Source organism: Ostrea edulis, chromosome 9 (assembly GCF_947568905.1).
Source record: "Ostrea edulis chromosome 9, xbOstEdul1.1, whole genome shotgun sequence".
Taxonomy (NCBI): Eukaryota; Metazoa; Mollusca; class Bivalvia; order Ostreida; family Ostreidae; genus Ostrea; species Ostrea edulis.
Window position 1 is genome coordinate 49,439,029 of NC_079172.1, and position 18,695 is coordinate 49,457,723.

An 18,695-nucleotide genomic window follows, 5' to 3' on the forward strand; every position below is an offset into this window, starting at 1 on the left:
CACTAGTGTTTTTCACACCTCCAGTCGATAATTTCCCACCTGGCCAGTAGGTCAGTCAATTTGCACACCTGGACAATCTTGATCTTCCTCTGGCCAAACTTTTCTTGTCTCAAAAAGTGGCCGGTATGTTAAGGGTAAAATACACATGCTTGTTAACAAATGTACTTTAAAAAGTGGCCGATGTCCGGTTTTCAGGGGTGGCCGGTTTTGTAAGACTTTCTTTGTAAGGAAATGTTAAGATTTCTGCCGGGACTTTGAAAATCGGCCGATATTCAGGGAGAACCGGTTTTCTGAGGGGTCGGTTTGGAGAAGTTTCACTGTAGTTGCATATTTAATGTTGACTCGCCATTTTGAGACCAATGTCAGCTGTACAAAATATAATTTTAGATAATGAATTGATGTAAATTCAACAATTTTGAAGAATTACAAAAATGTTTAAATCCTGATATATCACTTGATTATTAAAAGCCATGATTAATAATTGCATCAATAACAATAGTAAGTTCTATTGTAAATGTACTACATTGTATTTGAAAATTTATTTCCTATGTCCATAAGTGTGTTTCCGTCTTTGGGTATTGGGAAAGAGTCCCATTACATTCACGTTATTTCCTTGTGGACTAGTCAAATTTCCCACATCATATACATTAGCATTGCATCCATATGGAAATACAGTACCTACGTATTGTAGGGTCCTTATCCAGTGCTCTCCTAGTTGTCTACGAAAAGGGGTACTTACTTAATCTCCTATAAGCAATACAAAATATGGAGTTGGGCAAACCCGGATTCGATGTTTCTGGATGTTTTCTATCATGTCTGTTACGTATCAAAAAGGTTATTAAGGTGTGATGCAAAACACTCATGCATCTTGTGCCTGATGACTTAGGAAGTTGAACTCAACTCACGAAAAGTAGAAACAGTTTCAAACTGATAAAGCCGGAAAGAGTATACATGTATATTGCTGTTCTTTGCAGAAATATATTTCATCTCTTCCTGATGTTTACTCATAATAACCGTTATTTTGTGTCGCCCAAATAGTATACTGACATTGTTTTCAATAGCTTTTAAACCATTTGTTACTATTGTCATTTATAAAGCATGGGGAAACTGAACCACCCCCACCCCCCGTTTTATTACTCTCAAACTTTAATCAGAGCGGTAGATATTGTAATAACTTTATGGAGATTACTCAGTTATTGGCAATGAATGAATTGTGGCTTATAATTCGTTTATTTGAATCATGTTAATATCATTGATAAACACAGATACAGGACTACATGTACACTTATTCACACAACAAGAAAGGCATTTGCACAATAGATGGTCATACGATGCAAAGAATATCTACATGTATTTAGTTGCATGTTATATTTCAAAACTAGAATTACACATGTATTTATATGAATAGGTGGATCTGGTTTAGCCACTGTATACATACATGTATGCATTTATTCATCCTGTGGAGATCCGGGTTGGAATAGGTCCCCAGTACCCCTTGCTTGTCGCAAGAGGCGAGTAAATGGGGCGGTCCTTCGGATGAGACCGCAAAACCGAGGTCCTGTGTCACAGCAGGTGTGGCACGATAAAGATCCCCCCTGCTCAATGGCCATAAGTGCCGAGCATAGGCCTAAATTTTGCAACCCTTCATCGGCAGTGGTGATGTCTCCATATGAGTGAAATATTCTCAAGAGGGACGTAAAACAATAATCAATCAATCAATATACCTATATTATACATGAACCTTACGCTTGTTATAATAAAATTTTATACTTGTACTTTGAAAAATCATAGTCTTTTCACTCTGTGAAATAATTGAAAATACATCTAGACCATTCAAATTTCCATTATATCCCTGCACTCTAACCATGTACACTATCTTTTTCTATGTCTAATTAACTTTCAAACGTGGTTTGAAAACTTCGGACAATCATTTAATTCAAATGTGCAAAAAAAAAATTCTAATATTATAATTTTGAACGACCTACGCAAGAATCTGTTTCCATAGTACACGAACCTACAATAAAGGCCAACAATGTTTGATTTATTGGTATATTCTCAAGTCATGTCACTCAAATAATTAAAGATTTTTATCAACACCATATCAATTGTTTATGAAAGTTTATTAGGCATCGCCGTACAAACAAATTTATACTATCGGGAGTTGGCATTCAAACTTTCTACATCTATACATCTTGTGAGGACGCTGTTAAACAACCCGCCACCCAAAGGCAACAGTACCTCTCTGGTTCCATCACCAACTGGGAGAACGAAATCTTACTCCAAATCTTCAAAACATGGAGGAGGTAAATTCTCCGCGATAAAAACTTCTGATGTGTTTGGGGAAACATATTGTGCTTCTGATGTTTCCAAACGAAAATAAGCTCTGTATTTACTTGGAACCAGTTGAACACCATTTACACTGTATTCACTCGGAGCCAGTTGAACACCATTCGCTCCGTATTTACCTGGAGCCAGTTGAAAACCCGCACTTGAGGTATCAATTGCAGATGAGGTATTTGTTACCATGATGTACTTTTCATCAATTTCCAACGGAATAAGATTGATATCGTTTTCAGAACTGGGACATTCGTGTACATCATATTCATTGCCAATCGTAGAATATAGTTGGCTGAATTGGTCTTCCTTTTCCCGGGATGAACTTGTATGTGTGTGAGGATATTCATTAACCACGATCTTTGCGTTGAAATTCATGGCACAATTTTTGCATGGAAGACGTTTACATGAACTTTGGGTTTTGGCCTCGCAACATGAACCAGACACCGTGTTTGCATTATCTTAAAATACAACATAAATATTAGATTACATAGTGTCGTTAATGAATTCGTTGTAAGGTAGTATGAGAAAGTGAAGATAACGAACATCGATCGCCTTAATCACTAATCTACTATGACCATGCCCCACTGCAAAATTTTACAGACCAGTCCGACATCAAGTAAAATGAAACAATACCCACCATTGGTGGTTATTCCTGATCGGAGAGTAGTTTTCCATTTTATCTTTGATTTGTAACTGAAATAATATTTGAAATATATATAATTACAACTATATAAATTGTCGTTTGTTTGCATATCAGGAATGTTACTGGTCTACTGTGATAATTAGTATAGAGGTGCTGCAATTCACTCTCAAAAGTACAGCTGCCAAAAATATAATCAATAAAATGATCCGTCATTAATATTACCATACCATTTTCTCCATAATGCAGTGAATATGCACAGGAAAATAAGTGTGCCTGTCCCTGAAATGGAAGCGATCCATGGAGAGGATGACAACGCCTCGAAGAAGTCGTGTCCCTTACTCATGCTTCCATTCCCACTCATGCTTTCATTCCCTTTCTTGGTTGCGTTCTCTAAGAAAAAACAACAGTACCGCCAACGGTACATAATACGCCCGTGAAAAGCTAATATATGGTGTTTTTCTTACACCATGATTTGTAGAACTTGGCTTCAAGTAGTCTCAGCAATCATCAGGGTGCTTTCTTTGCATCGTAAAAACAAGACAAATCATGTACTCTCTATGTAATATTTTCACTTGGTATAAGATGTATGTGTACCAAGTTTGATGGTCCTTGCCCCAACGAATCGGTCTGCACCCTACTACTACGACCTTGACTTTAAGAAACTAGGCATCCTCCACTTTGCACAAAGTGTATGTGTACAACGTTTGACTGTTCTAGCCCCCAACAGTTACTGCCTATACTGCCTACAAGGTTTTCCTATTAAGTGATACTGCAATCTTAACCTTTGACCTCTAACCTTGAAAAAACGATAGGGATCTTCCTCTCATCATGATGATCAAATGTATCACATTGCAACATCCTGGAGCTTACGGTTGGGTTTGTATCCTTCCTACAAGGTTTTCCTACTAAGTAATACTACGACTTTGACCTTGAAAAACAATAGGCATCTTCCTCTCATCATGGTGATCAAATATATTAAGTTGCAATATTCTGGAGCTTACGGTTCGGTTTGTATTCTGCCCACAGGGGTTTCCTACTACATGTAAGTGATACTACGTCCTTGACCTTTGATCTTGAAAACAATAGGCATATTTCGTCATGGTAATCAAATATACCAAGTTGCAAAATCCTGGAGCTTACGGTTCGGTATGTATCCTACCCACAAGGTCCGAAAAGACGGACGGACGACGCCGTACTATAATACCTTATCATCTTCGATGGGCATATAAAAATCATATTAATGATATAATTCATATAGTATGTAACATGGTTAGAAAACTACATCATCATTTTGAGTACAAATCATAATTGTAAAGACATTTTCATCAGTCTGTAACCGTCATGTATTTAAATCAAAACACACTGGTGGTTCGGGTTCTAAAGTTCTTTATTGTTATATCCTAATTCTGGAGGATGATCTAAAAATATGTAAAATACATGTAATTAAGTTCTCTCTATCATTCACACTTTTAGTTATATTAAAATAATGATTACAAAATATTTATAAATTAATGTAATAGATAAATATTTACCAATAGAGTAAATTCAAACTCTTACCGTAAACTCGGAAGAACAGAAACTGCAGTAAAACTTAGTTTCTTTGATATGACAATATGTGAATAATAAGTCACTCAGTCCGGGTTTGGAGTGTTGCTGGGTTAGTTTCTGGAATTGGCGCGAATCTTGCTTATATAGCACCAAACCAGCAAAACAACTCACAAGATACTCACAACTACACACAAACCATACTGACCTTTCACACTTCTCTCTCTACCAATCAGCGTTCATCCCCATGAATATGAATGAAATGAAACGACTTACGATGAAATCAGTAACGTAATGAAATTATATTAGTATGTTAAATATGAATTATTTCATCCTGTGACATTCTCCCCCTCTTAGAGAAAATGTCTCCTGACATTTCTAAGATCAGAACTCAGGACTGTAATAAAATTCAATTAAATATTAATAATAATAATACTAATGCAACTGATCTGGAAAGGAATCCTCTTCTGTAAATAAGAAAATCAAATAACAGAAGCTGCAACATGTAAATACTCTTGGCCGCAACATGCAAGATAATCAGTTTTAGTACACATGGTAATGTCATAAATAAAATTGGATCAGATACTGCTCTGAAAAATTATATGATTAATCCACTTAAAATAAATTAAGCTAAATTCCTAACTAATCATATGAATAAGTACGAAATATCCTAAAACTATCTAGACTGTTTCATCCTGTGACATTCTCCCCTAAACATACCATACTTGCGCAGATTGTTCACCTACAACCCACTCTCCATATCTATCTGGAGGTTTTCGTACGCGATCTGAGCGACGGATTTGTGGACTGAATGTAGACCGGCTCAATTCACTATTTCTTGACGGATTATTTATATTTACGTTCGAATAATCTGCAAAAGGATTTGTGTTAGAGCTATTCTGAAGTTCAACAGAAGAAAATGTTTCTTGCTGTAGTGAGGGTCTACTATCATCAACACTAAAAGTATAGATTGTCCCTAAATCACCTGATCCCATATGTTCACTTGAACTATTGAGACAAGTATTGTGATTAACACCTGAAGTGTTTAAGATATTTCTATCCGTATATGATACGGGTTTGGAAACAAATATAATTTGATCCCTCTCTGAATCGCTTGATTCTGAGTCGCTATCGGTACTGATACTCCCGCTTTTTTGTTTCTTCTTTGTTGTATTCCTAGTGTACTTACTAAGCTTGGAAACAGTTTGGGGAATTTCTGAAGTGTAATCATCATCTGAAAGATACATCAAGGGTAATAATAAATTTCTATGTAAATATCTAGATTGACCCTTGCCAGATGATCTTTGAACTTTGTACACAGGAATATCGTCATTTGGAATGTCCAAGACGACATAAGGATCTTTTTCCCATTTGTCTGATAGTTTACTTTTCCCTTTCTTTGCTAAAAGTCTGACTAAGACACGATCACCATAGTAATGCTTATGCCTGGAATTATTTTTCTCTATGTTTTTCTTGGCAACATTATATGCAAACGTTAGTCTTTTCTTAAGTTTTTCTGCATAATTTGCACGACTAGTTGGCTTTGATGTATCTGAGTCATCTAAATTTAAAAATGCGTCGACAGCAAGTCTAGGATGCCACCCAAACATTAAATAATGAGGTGAAAATCCTGTGGTGTCTTGTCTTGTTGCATTATATGCGTGTACCAAAGGAAGTATATATGATTTCCAGTCTTCCTTCTTGTAATTTTCTAAAGTTCCCAACATTTTTATCAAGGTTTGATTGAATCGTTCCACAAGACCATTACCCATTGGATGATAAGGTGTAGTTCGACTCTTACTGACACCAGCAATTTTACATAATTCTCTGATGACTTTACTTTCAAAATTTCTACCTTGATCGGAATGTAGTCTCTCAGGAAAACTATAATGACAAATGAAATTTTCGAATAGAGCCTTTGCTGTTGTCTTAGCAAGTTGGTTGCGTGTAGGAACTGCCATAGCAAATCTAGTAAAATGGTCAGTAATGACTAAAACATTTTCAAAACCACCTTTTGACCTTTCTAGAGTCAAAAAATCAATACATAATATCTCTAATGGTTTTGTGCTTTGAATGTTTACCAGATTAGCTCTAGGTATCTCTGATGTTTTTCTCCTCACACATCTACCACATATTTCAACTCTATCCTTTAAACGCAATATATCCCTTCACAACGTGTAATCTTTCTAGGTATGCAACACAGGAAATTTCAAAATACGTCCTCTGATAATGCGGGCCTTTGATCGTTACTCATTGATAATATCTTCGTAGTCTTTGGTGATCAGGTCTTCCAACTGTCTGTTGGAATCTCCATGGACACAAATTGTGCTCCATTGTTAGCTGACCTGTTTTTATATTCTTATGAGGCAGAGTTTATTCAAAAGCTTCTAGCTATATGAGAAGAAAAATCGAGATTTAGATAAATCGACGACGTTTTATTTAACAATTATAATCATTTTCATTCATTTGTCGATTCGGTATATACCCGTGAACTCGAAATAAAAGACACAACAGTCTTCTACATCCGCGTCATACTTACATGTAGATAGTTTATTGAAAATGAATATTAATTAACAGCAAACTAACAACTCAACTTTATGACAAACGGGATGATTTCAGCTTCCCCATCGTCAAATTCGCATATTTATGTAGCAAAATTCCATCATCACCTGCTGATGGTGTTTGAATCTCTCAACTGATTCGATACGCAAGAGTTTGTTCCACGTATGATGAGTTTTTAAATCGAGGCAGGTTACAGACAAACAAGTTAATGGTACAGGGGTTTCAACAGTCTCGTTTTAGATCAGCATTTCACAAATTCTATGGTCGTTATAATGATCTACTTATATACATGTAACTTATCATTGGGTCAAATGCTGTTTCATACCGATTATTAGACCGTTATTGGTACACTGAATATGAACAACAAAATAAATTACCATTGCTTGAAATACATCCATGTTGATGATGACACTTGTCAAAACAATCCTTGCACTTTTTCCTGCATAAATGGCCATAAGTTTCTTCGGGGCAAGGAAGTGAGCAATTCTCACCATACCAACCAGGTTGACATTCTGAAATCAGAAATATTTTCACCAATGTGTTCATAAATTTATTTTTACTTTATTCAAAATAAACCTTTCAAATTAATTTAAAATATACCAAAATAAAACAAAAACAAGCAAAAAGTTCAATGTGTTGAGATGATACATTAATGTTGTTTGTAGACCTTACTCACCAATACATTTTCCATGTTTTAATTCGAAGCCAAAACAACATTTTACAACCGACCTATAAAACATAATTAAGAAATAATTACATGTATGAGAGGTAATTTTAAAATATAATCATAGTAAGCAAAAATGTAGGTAGTTATCCGGTAGACTTTGTCCTTCTATTTTAAAATCTTTTTATGCCCCCCCGAGATCGAAGGGCATACTGTGTTTGTCCTGTCTGTCATTCTGTCTGAAACTTTAACCTTGCTAATAACCTTTGAACAGTAAGTACTAGAGCTTTGATTTTTCACATGAGTAATCCTTCTGACCAGACCTTTTCGTGGGTACCAACGTTTTTGACCCTGTGACCTTGACCTTGGAGTTTGACCTACATTTTGAAAATTTTAACCCAGCTAAAACCTTTTGAACAGTAAGTGCTAAAGCTTTCATATTTCACATGAGTATTCCTTGTGACAAGACCTTTCCATGGATACTAAACCATTTGACCTACTTTTTAAAAAAAAAATTGACATTGCTCATAACTTCTAAATGGTAAATATTAGAGCTTTCGTATTGCACATGAGCATTTCTTATGACAAGATTTTTCTACTGGTACCAATATATTTGTTCTTGTGACCTTGGCCATCATTATCAGGGACATTTGTGTTTCACAAACACATCTTGTTATTTTCTTATTTGCATTTTTAAAGTTACAGAACAGTCAACACCTGACTGGTCGCGGTTGCCCAGTGGTTATATGGTTCGCTTGCTGACGGAGAGGTTCGAGTACCTTGATGTACCTAAGACGTAAAAGCAGGTAGTGAGCTCCTCCGTCACACGCTCGGTATTTCAAAGGGAAAGTTGGGGGGTCTTTCGGATAAGACCCTACAAACGTAGATCCCGTGCCGCGGTTGGCACGATGAAGAATCCTCACTGCAACGATTCTTAACGCCATGCTTAGGTCTTAAATTGTGGTTCTTCATCAACTGCTGGTGACGTCTCACTGTTAGTGGAAGAAGTGACGTAAAACAACAAAAATAATTAGCACCGTTCACACATACTCTGAAAATATATCCTCCCTTGTTGGAAAAAGAATTAAGCTGCTGAAAAAATAATTATTTACCATTACGATTGTTAGACAAATCTGTTGGAATTCCCATGGCTCAAACTGTGTGTCCTCTTTCATTACAGGTAGCAACCTGTTTTTGTATTTTCATGAGGCAGAATTTATTCAGAAACTTATTCATGAGAAGAAATTTCTTGCTGGGATCGTCTTTATTCAGACGTAAGTTTAGTAGTCTATAATTAAATTCAGCAACACGTACAGGACACGTATCTGTATCTCATACATGTCAGGTATTTTTCAGTTGTACACTTTTCTACATACTGATTGTCACTACGGAGTACTCCGTTCATTGATCAAAATAGAGAGCTCACGGAGGATGTGGCTGATCAACGGGGATACCTATTTCTCCTCTGGTATTGCTAGAGGATCGTGTTGCTCTGCTCTGCTCTCGTTTTTGTATTTTATTAAGATTTATTAGATTGATCACTGTTAGTTATTTAACCTTTTTTCATTCCCTGTAAACATGGATCAGAACTGTGAAATTAGAACTGCTGTGAATATCAAAACTAGCGAAAATAGAAATATACGGCAAATCCACAGTTAAATAAAGTAACCCAGATTACGTTAATCGCTCCCACTGCGATTTTCAGATTGGTTAACTCATGACGGCTAGATGAGTAAAATCTCAATATAACCTACTTCAAGCAATGACCAAATCTTAATGCTGAAATCTCAGTATTGTAAAGTTCTACTACCTAGCTTGTGAATAGTGATGCGAACCTCTTTAAATCGGAATAATATAGTCCGAATTCTTTTATTATAGTAAAACCATCTTGGCGCTTTTAAAAACTGTACTTTAATCCCGGTTAAGATAATCCAATTCATGCTTCAAGCAAGTTATACCAAACTCCCCGTCGAGGCCTCATTACGTCACCTACGAACTCTGGTGGAAGTTTGCAAGTTATACATGTACTAACTCGCTTTGGAAGTAAAATCAAGGTGCGTTTTCCCGAACTTTAAGGATGTACTCTAAATCGTCACAATGGCTGACTTCCTTTTGAAACATGGATGAAAATATAATTATCATCAATATTTGTCTATTCGTTTAAAATATTATCGCCTAGCTGAGTAGCTCAGCATGTTAGACTGCTAAAATGTAGATTGCGGGGTTATGTCCAGCAGGAGTTTTAATCCCCCCCCCCCCCCCAGATTTCTTTCTACTAAAATTGCATTTTATGACTACATGTAAATACAGTAATTTTGAAAGTTTTCAAAATTCTGTACAATTGAGTACAAATCCTTCACTTTTCACCCATATCAACTTTCTCTGGTGTAGCATATCTCCTTAATTGCGAGTGAAGAAGACAGCTCTAGTTTGAGCTGTTTTATCTTTTCTTAAACATAATTTTCCCATGTATGATAATTGTATACCAACGTATCTTTCAATACAATAGAGCAATATTTTTAATGAACGTTGCGATTTTATCCACATTGTTGAAAAATATTATTTTTGGCCTAATCTAATTTTTAAAGATACATGGTCCGCAAGTCCTGAATATTTTTAAACGTTACAAAAGATCTCTGTTTTTCGTATCGTATATGTCAACTCTAATCTACACGTCTTTCGATTATTAAAACCAGCCCCCCCCCCCACCCCTTGAAATGAATTCAAAACCTGCATTTTCATATGCAAACACTATCGCGGCAGGAGAGTGGAATAGAAAAAAACAAACCGTTTCTGTCTGTTCTTTTTATGTGCAACCAGTGTCAGATTTCGATTGATTTTTTATTTGATGTTACTTTTGGATTCTGATGTGAATGTACACGATAACTGGACGTATGGTTGTATTTTGATCGCATTATTAGTTAAGACCATGAACAACTTAAAATTACGATTCCAACATGTTTTCTCGCTTTCTAGTTTTGTTCACAGTCGTGCTTTGCATGCGCAAATCTCTTCCCAATAATGACAATAAGAAATAAAGTGGACCACATTAAATTTATTGAATTTTCTTTTATTAGAAGTAGTATAGTTTGAACACAATGGTTTTATGATTTAATTGGACTTTTGAGATATGATTCTTACAGTGAAGAAAGTTTTTTTTTATTAACTTCATAGAATTATTTCTATCATACAAATGACTGAAGACATACTCAAACGCACTCACCCTTGTGTACAAAAACCTATTCCTTCACATATAACATAGACAATATTCCAGTTAATTATGAGAATTATTTCCAGCGTCGAGTTTAATCGCATCATTCTTCTATTTAGATGCTTTTGTTGTGATGCTGGTACATGTACGCACCCATTGTATATTATGTAGAAAAATTTCACACTTCCCTATTTTACATATAGCGGAAGTTGGACACACACACATACCATATATAAATATATATATATATATATATATATATATATATATATAATGAACGTTTTAGAAATCATTTTGATGGATTGTATCTTGTTATCTCGAGAATTTTGAATTAAGTCAATCAACTACAAGTGACGACAATACGCCTTACAGAGAAGACAATGGCCTTGTACGATGTTAACAAAACGTTAGTTTTAAATTAGCAACATCAAAAATACTAATACACCATATATTTCTGGCAAAAACGTGGCAGTCATTTCATAATATTTATATTTACTAAATCTTTTCTCTTACATTTCTTTTGAAATTGGCATTGCATTCATCTGCGACAATGAATACATGTTTGTTATGAACTAGTTCAATCCGGTTTTTAGTATCAACTGTCTTTGTATTCATTACCAAATATGGAGCGTCATCAAGATCAAATGGTGCATTGTCTGTTCCGTTTAAGGTAGCGAATGGGTCAAAATTATTTCTTTGTTGTTTTATCAGGTGATGAAGGTACCTACATGTAGCATTGCATGAAAATTTCATAACCCGCTTAGGCAAAGAAAAACATTTTATTGTTTATATTTTTATGAATTTTAAGATATAATATAGATTTAAGGATTAAAATATCATATGGTTGACCCATTCGCTTTTAATGGAAACGAAACGATTACTCAAAGCTCAGAAGTGTATCAGCATGTATTTCTAAGACTAGTTTACTATCATTTTAACAGGTGATCATATAGGCTAGTAATTTCATCGCAATGCCCTCAAGAAGGGAGTCCAAATGTTGTCGTGCATAGGATTGAAGAGGTGGGCGTGTCGTGGCTGCATCACAGATCACGAAGGTTTTGTTGTGGCAAACTGTCTCAACAGATAGGTTATAGGAACAGCTTATTATGAGTGCATACAAAATATTGGTCCCTTGGAGGAGGGGGAATTGATTCACAAGTATGTATTTTGTTATGATTACTCAAAGTTAATATTGATGACGGGGGGTGGGGGTGGGGGGGCACTCGGTGTCTCCTGATTCACTATGAGCCATAGTCATAATGAACATCTCCTATTTGAATATCTAAACCCACTGAATGGTTGGCCCTTTTATGCACTTCCTTTCAAATAAACATAAAATGTGCCTCGATCAATTTCTTATGATTTATATTTACCTAATTTACTGTCTAACCATTTATATCAATTTTAAATCAGAAATTAATTCCTGAAAAATCATTCATATTTAAAATACACCCCCCTTTTTTTTTTGTTAGATGAAAGTCATCAATTATTTTTGAAAATTCTTAATTCTTTTTAATTTTTTAACAGATTTTACAGACATCATGCATATTGGAGATCTGGTAGTAGCTTGGGAAAAAGAATTGGAAAGTTCTTCTATCCTGCGTTGTGACTATGATAAGAAATCATTCCATCACAACAGTACTGTGGATTTAAATACCCTTTGATATTAATTTAAATGTGTGATAAATTCTTAATGCATTTTTCATAAGTGATATAAATAAATATAAACTGGATTTATTTAATGATACAAGTTTAATTTTCCATGTCATAATCATAAGAATATTATCAAAAATATGGTTGTAAGAGATATTTATTTATCAATTTAGTAAATTGTAAAATTGCTTTTTTTTTTGGTTCTGTAACTTGGTAAATTTGCATAGTATCATATGCTCCACATTTAATTAATCAAATGTGGATAATGTGTACTTAGTCATGTTGCATGTATTTATCATAAAGCCGATTAAGTATACTCGACTAGTGATATTTTGATTGTACTACTACTTGTGTAGATTTTTCTATACCTATTTCTGGATTTTATATTAATTATTGTACTTGAGAGAAAACTCAGTACAAATATGTGTCCTATATTTACTTGTTTTAAAATCATTTACCTTTATGGCATAAAAATAATGAATTTTAGAAAAATTTACATTTTTGTCATGTTTGACACTGTATTGAGTTTGTATTCAAATTTAGTAACAGTATCGAGAGTAACATCATGGACAAAGTGTAAAAAACCTAAAGGGCATGTATGCAGAACACAAGTGAAAAAAGATTAAGATTTTATACAAAGTTACTTAACATGCATATTGGCTATGATTCTAATTTACACATTCGCAAAAGTTCACTTCAATCTAGAATAATATTCATAGATATTTACTTGATATTCTTCACCTAACTTGTATACATATGTATGTATGTATGTTACATGAACATTCAAAGTATCCATTAAATTTACACCAATATGGAATATTTTTGAAAACAAATTTGATAATACAATTCATGTCATTTTGTGGCTCTAATACAAATCTTGCAATCATTCCATATGTGGTTTGTGTAGTCATTTCATAAGTGTTTGTCCTATTCATGATTTAATCATTTTGAATAGCGGGATCATATGACATTGAATGGAATTGGTTGTTTTTTTGTTGATTGTCTTGGAATTGGGGAGGTGGGGGAAGAATGATTTGGACATTGTTATCAACTTCTAACTCATATAAACTAATATAAACAAATGAATAAAAGTAAACTTCAGTTATGAATGACTTGTGTGACTGCACAAGGGGGGGGGGGGGGGGGTGGTGTAATAAAAATAAGCTTCAGTATGAAATAAGAATTGTGTGACGGGTGGGAGTAGGGGGATAAATAAATCGTGTCATACTATATTAATGTCAATAAAAATGCCAATATGATTTACATCAAAACTTACGTTCTTTTCTCCACAGCTCTGGAAGTTTTGTTTCTGAAGGGGAAAGTCCAAATCTGTTTTCCGTTTTCGGCCCTTTCAGGTCTTTGTAGTTACATGTACGTGTAGCGGTTTGTAATCAAAGAGAATTGGGATTGGCTTTTTCTTTCATTGTATTCTTGAGTGTTCCATGCAAAGACCATGCCATGGACGGCTTATTATGTAGGCTTAACAGTCCTCAATAGAGTGCTTCGACGGCCAATAATTAATCCTTTGTTGTCAATTTCCTCACCCAAATTCCGCAATTGTTTTTGTGTTTAGGGAAACTAAACATTGTTACTCTGTCTATATTAAACCTTGCAGTTAGGAACCGCACAAAACACCATATTTACTCGTTGTTTACCGGACGTCACCTGCTGATTAGCGTCTTTATGCCTCATTCACACGAAGAATTTAATTCGCATTAAACGTAAGTTAATGCGAATTAAATCTGAACTGCGTTCACACGGAGATTTTAATGCGCATTAGTTTACTTCGAATTAAGATTTAATGCGAATTAAATTTAAATCGCATTAGCTCCGTGTGAACGCTAAGCGAAGCTAATTCGCATTAAATGTACAGGCATGCTTAATGGCTTTGGGTCACATGCATCATACCCATGGTCAGCTATATATATTAATGTCAGTTTTGTACGAAAAACTAAGCAAAATGATAATCACTATGTACAAACAGCATGTCATTAGATAATGTCAGACGTAAATCTGTGCTCTGCATAGGCATACTGAGTAATACATGTGGAAGGAATTGTTTTTAAATACGACAAAAATGTTTTAAAATAGTGATAATATGATTTTCTTTTTGACATTTTTGAAAACAAATATGCCGCTCGTTGTTAATTTTTTATACCATATGACGTCATAGTAGACTTATAATACGTATTAGTAATTAAAAATTACGTCACCACAGTAGTCAGTGGAATTGTGAAAGAGACGTTCCGATGTTTTAAAATTGGGCCCATGAAGAAACAATATATTATCTAGATTTAATGCTGGTCGTCAGAGGAAATAACAAATATTATCTTGGAAACATATAAATAAACACGACAAAACTCCTAATGTGTAGATCAGCATGTAAATTGTAAGCATGTAGTATACTACATGTATATAGCGTTTTGAACAAAGAATTCTGTATCTACACAATATTCATTAAAATATCTATAAAAATAATTTTCAATAACATAGTCTATCCTTTAAGGTAAGGTTTGCAACAACAGGGAAATAACTCTGGATATACCTCAGTGCAGTTCGCGCTTTATGACGTCATAATGAAAAAATGCGTCACGTCATAGTTGAATCGAGGGAAAATTGTTATCTACTACCGCTGTCAAGTGTCAAATGTGTAACCTTTACTTGGTTTTAATGACCCCCTGTACTGTATATACTTTTCGTCATTTACTAAATAAATGACATTTTCTATTCTCAAACTTGTTCTGTTTTGCCTGCTTTGAGCAAAAAACGAGTGCAGTCCACTTGGCTAGTGCTTTTGAGCTAAGGATCATAAATTATTTTCTTTGATATTATGAAAGTCTACAATTTTTTTTATATACATATATAGTATGCGCTACGGTTAATTTCCATTAAAATTATGCTGTGACCATGTAATCTCTGCGAATCTTGCTCAGTAGGGAAAGTAGGATTTATTTTGATGCTGTTATAATCGATCATTGTTTGTGAATAGTATCCTCAAAGACAAGGTTCGACATTAACGAAGCTAGAAATTTTTATGACATTCACAGGCATTTTTTAAAATAAACCCGACAATGCTCTCTAATCACATGTACTTCATATTTCAATGCTATGACATCTACATGCGCTGATAGGGCGATTTATCGCATGAACTTTGAAATGTAGAAAACGCGACTGATCTGATGGTATAAAAATAAAAAAGGGGTCTTCTCTAGTACATATTAAAATAGTCTTAATTTTGTCTTAGGAACATTCGCATAACGTCTACATAAAACAGATTTATTAGTGTCATTTTTACTAACTTTACGTTACCCCCCCCCCCCCCCCTCCTCTAGATCCACCACTGACCGGGCTTTATACTTTATATTGTCCCGAAGGTTACAAGGTAAACAAACATCAAGCAATGGAACAAGGAGAGGGGAATTATTTCAAAGATGTAGTATGTAAGACAGGTTCGGGCTAATGTAACACGGAATTTATGACGAAGCAGGACCGTGGAAAACCCGCCTGGATATTGAAAATATTGTATTGAATTTAGAAAAAAACCTCAACTTCCTAATTTCTAATAAATGTGATACTACAATACTTGACAAATAAATATAAATATCATTTTTGGGCTGGAATTGTATCTTATTCATGAAAATGCTCAATGCATTCTTCAAAAGTTGTACAATTATTAAACAAAGTGACAAATCGCTTAAATGAAATAATTCTTTTTAATCTGTTACCATGGAAACAAAGCCTGCTGAGTAGTAATTCTATATGCTTCTTTAAATATTTATGGTCCAAATATTATTTTTAAAGTAATTTTTTTTCTGACGTAGATCTTATAAAGCTGTTCAATATACATTTTTTTGTTGCCATGACAACCAATTTAAATTTTAATTTAAGTAAATACTTGTATTTAGCATGTTTAAAAAGAGATGCTTAATTTAGCTTTTTTTTCTATTTATGTATACTCTCCTGTGTGATGTCTGTGTATACCATATTTGTGTTATTCTGTTTCTGAAGAGCCGTTTGGTTCAAGGATAATAAAGAACTTGAACTTGAATACAAAGTAGAACTTAAAAACACAGAATATAATTATGAAACCACAGCATATGCTTATGAAAACGCATCATATAATTAAAGAAACTAAGAAAAGACAGCTATGGCGTTTCATACGGTGTGTATAAAAGGTTGCCTCATTTGGAATCAATTTATGTTAGGTGAAATTCCGTACATTCACCACCTGGTGGGGATCCAGGTTAGAATAGATCCTCCATACCCCTTGCTTGTCGTGAGAGGCGACTAAATGAAATATTTTCATAAAGAGAAAGTGTATGTACATGTAACTTGTATGAAGATAATTTCTTTGAAAAATATTTTAATAAAACATGCTCTTCCCATAGGCTTCAATTTTATTTTCTTGGTGAAATAAATCAAGCAGTAAACAAAATTTAAAAACTTTCTATGGTGGATTATTTTTATATGATAAACCCTTCAAAATGATACCAATCCCGTTAGAATAGGTCCTCAGTACCCTTGCTTGTCGTAAGAGGCGACTAAATGGGGCGGTCCTTCGGATGAGACCGCAAAAACCGAGGTCCCGCGTCACAGCAGGTGTGGCACGATAAAGATCCCTCCATGTTCAATGGCCATAAGCGCCGAGCATAGGCCTAAATTTTGCAGCCCTTCACCGGCAGTGGTGACGTCTCCATATGAGTGAAATACTCTCGAGAGGGACGTAAAACAATATTCAATCAATGAATCAATCATATCCAGACAAATCATACATTTACATATGCAAAAGATTTTTCTTCAATATCAAACGGATGATGAGTTACATTTAGCTTGTGCCTGCTAAGGAAAAAAAATTTAACAATTATCTAGAGACCGAGGGCTACACGTATATATTTGCAGGCATATTGACATCGTAAAATTATCTATACAGAAAATGTTAGTTTTGTCTCAAGTAAAAGTTTCTAATCATAAATGTTTCCAAACTATAAGGATCACAGGTACATGATATGTTGTTGTATCTGGCAAATTTTAATAAGTTACCCTTTCGGAGAGTTAGGGGGGGATGCATTATCTTTATTAAACCCTTTTAGGGGGAAACTATTCACACCTTAAATTTCTATCACAAAAGGATAACCACTATCACTTTTCAGGTTTGAAGAACAAGGTTTCTTGCGTAACAGCGAGGTCTAGCTGTATCTCTTTTACTAAAACTATGCAAGAAGATCTTCGTAAGACATTTCCCACTATTACAAATAGATAAAATTCTGTCTTATATTGTTCCGGTCATAGGATACCCAAGACTTTGGACGCATCAAATGAAGTGATTACGTGGGATTTTCTGCCATTTGATCAAGCAACTATGTTAATTTGTCATTCAAAATACACGTGTACCTGAAATGCACCATTAAAAAGACGTATTTTGAGGATTTCAATTTTTGGATAATGTTTTTCCATTGAATTTTCAAGTAAACGTGGTTTCATACGGAAATTTGTGGTAAATGAGTTTTTGCCAGTATTACATATAGTTTTACAAAATTCTACAATTGTTTTTGGAGTATACAATAACCTTAAGTCACTTTGAAAATAGTCGCGTGTACCTTACAGTACAAAGACGTGCATGGATGTAACCAGATTTCCTTCTTTCATTTTCCTTCTTTTATTCTGTATATTGTCGCCGTTTCGACATCACAGAAATGTACTTCCAGTCCAGGTTCATTTTCCTTGAGGGAAAACGATCATTCAGTTTTGTACAACCTTTTAAGGTTTTCCTTATTCTCTGTTTTGTGAACTTTGGAATATATATATTCATATAACGGAAATACAGTTTTGGGGTATGAAATTATCATTTCCGTTCGTCTGTGGGCAGTGTCCTTCTAACTCTATCGACGATTCTTGTTTGACGCATGCCTCTACTGCAGGGAGTTTAGACATAATGGTATAAAATCAACACTAGTTTTGATATGTGACCTGTGGTGAATATGTACTGCCCCGGGTACATGCGTCTGCGGCTATTACATGTAGGAGAGTAGCCAAAGGTCTTCCAATCAACGACACCTATCAGCAAATAGAGTATGCAGAAC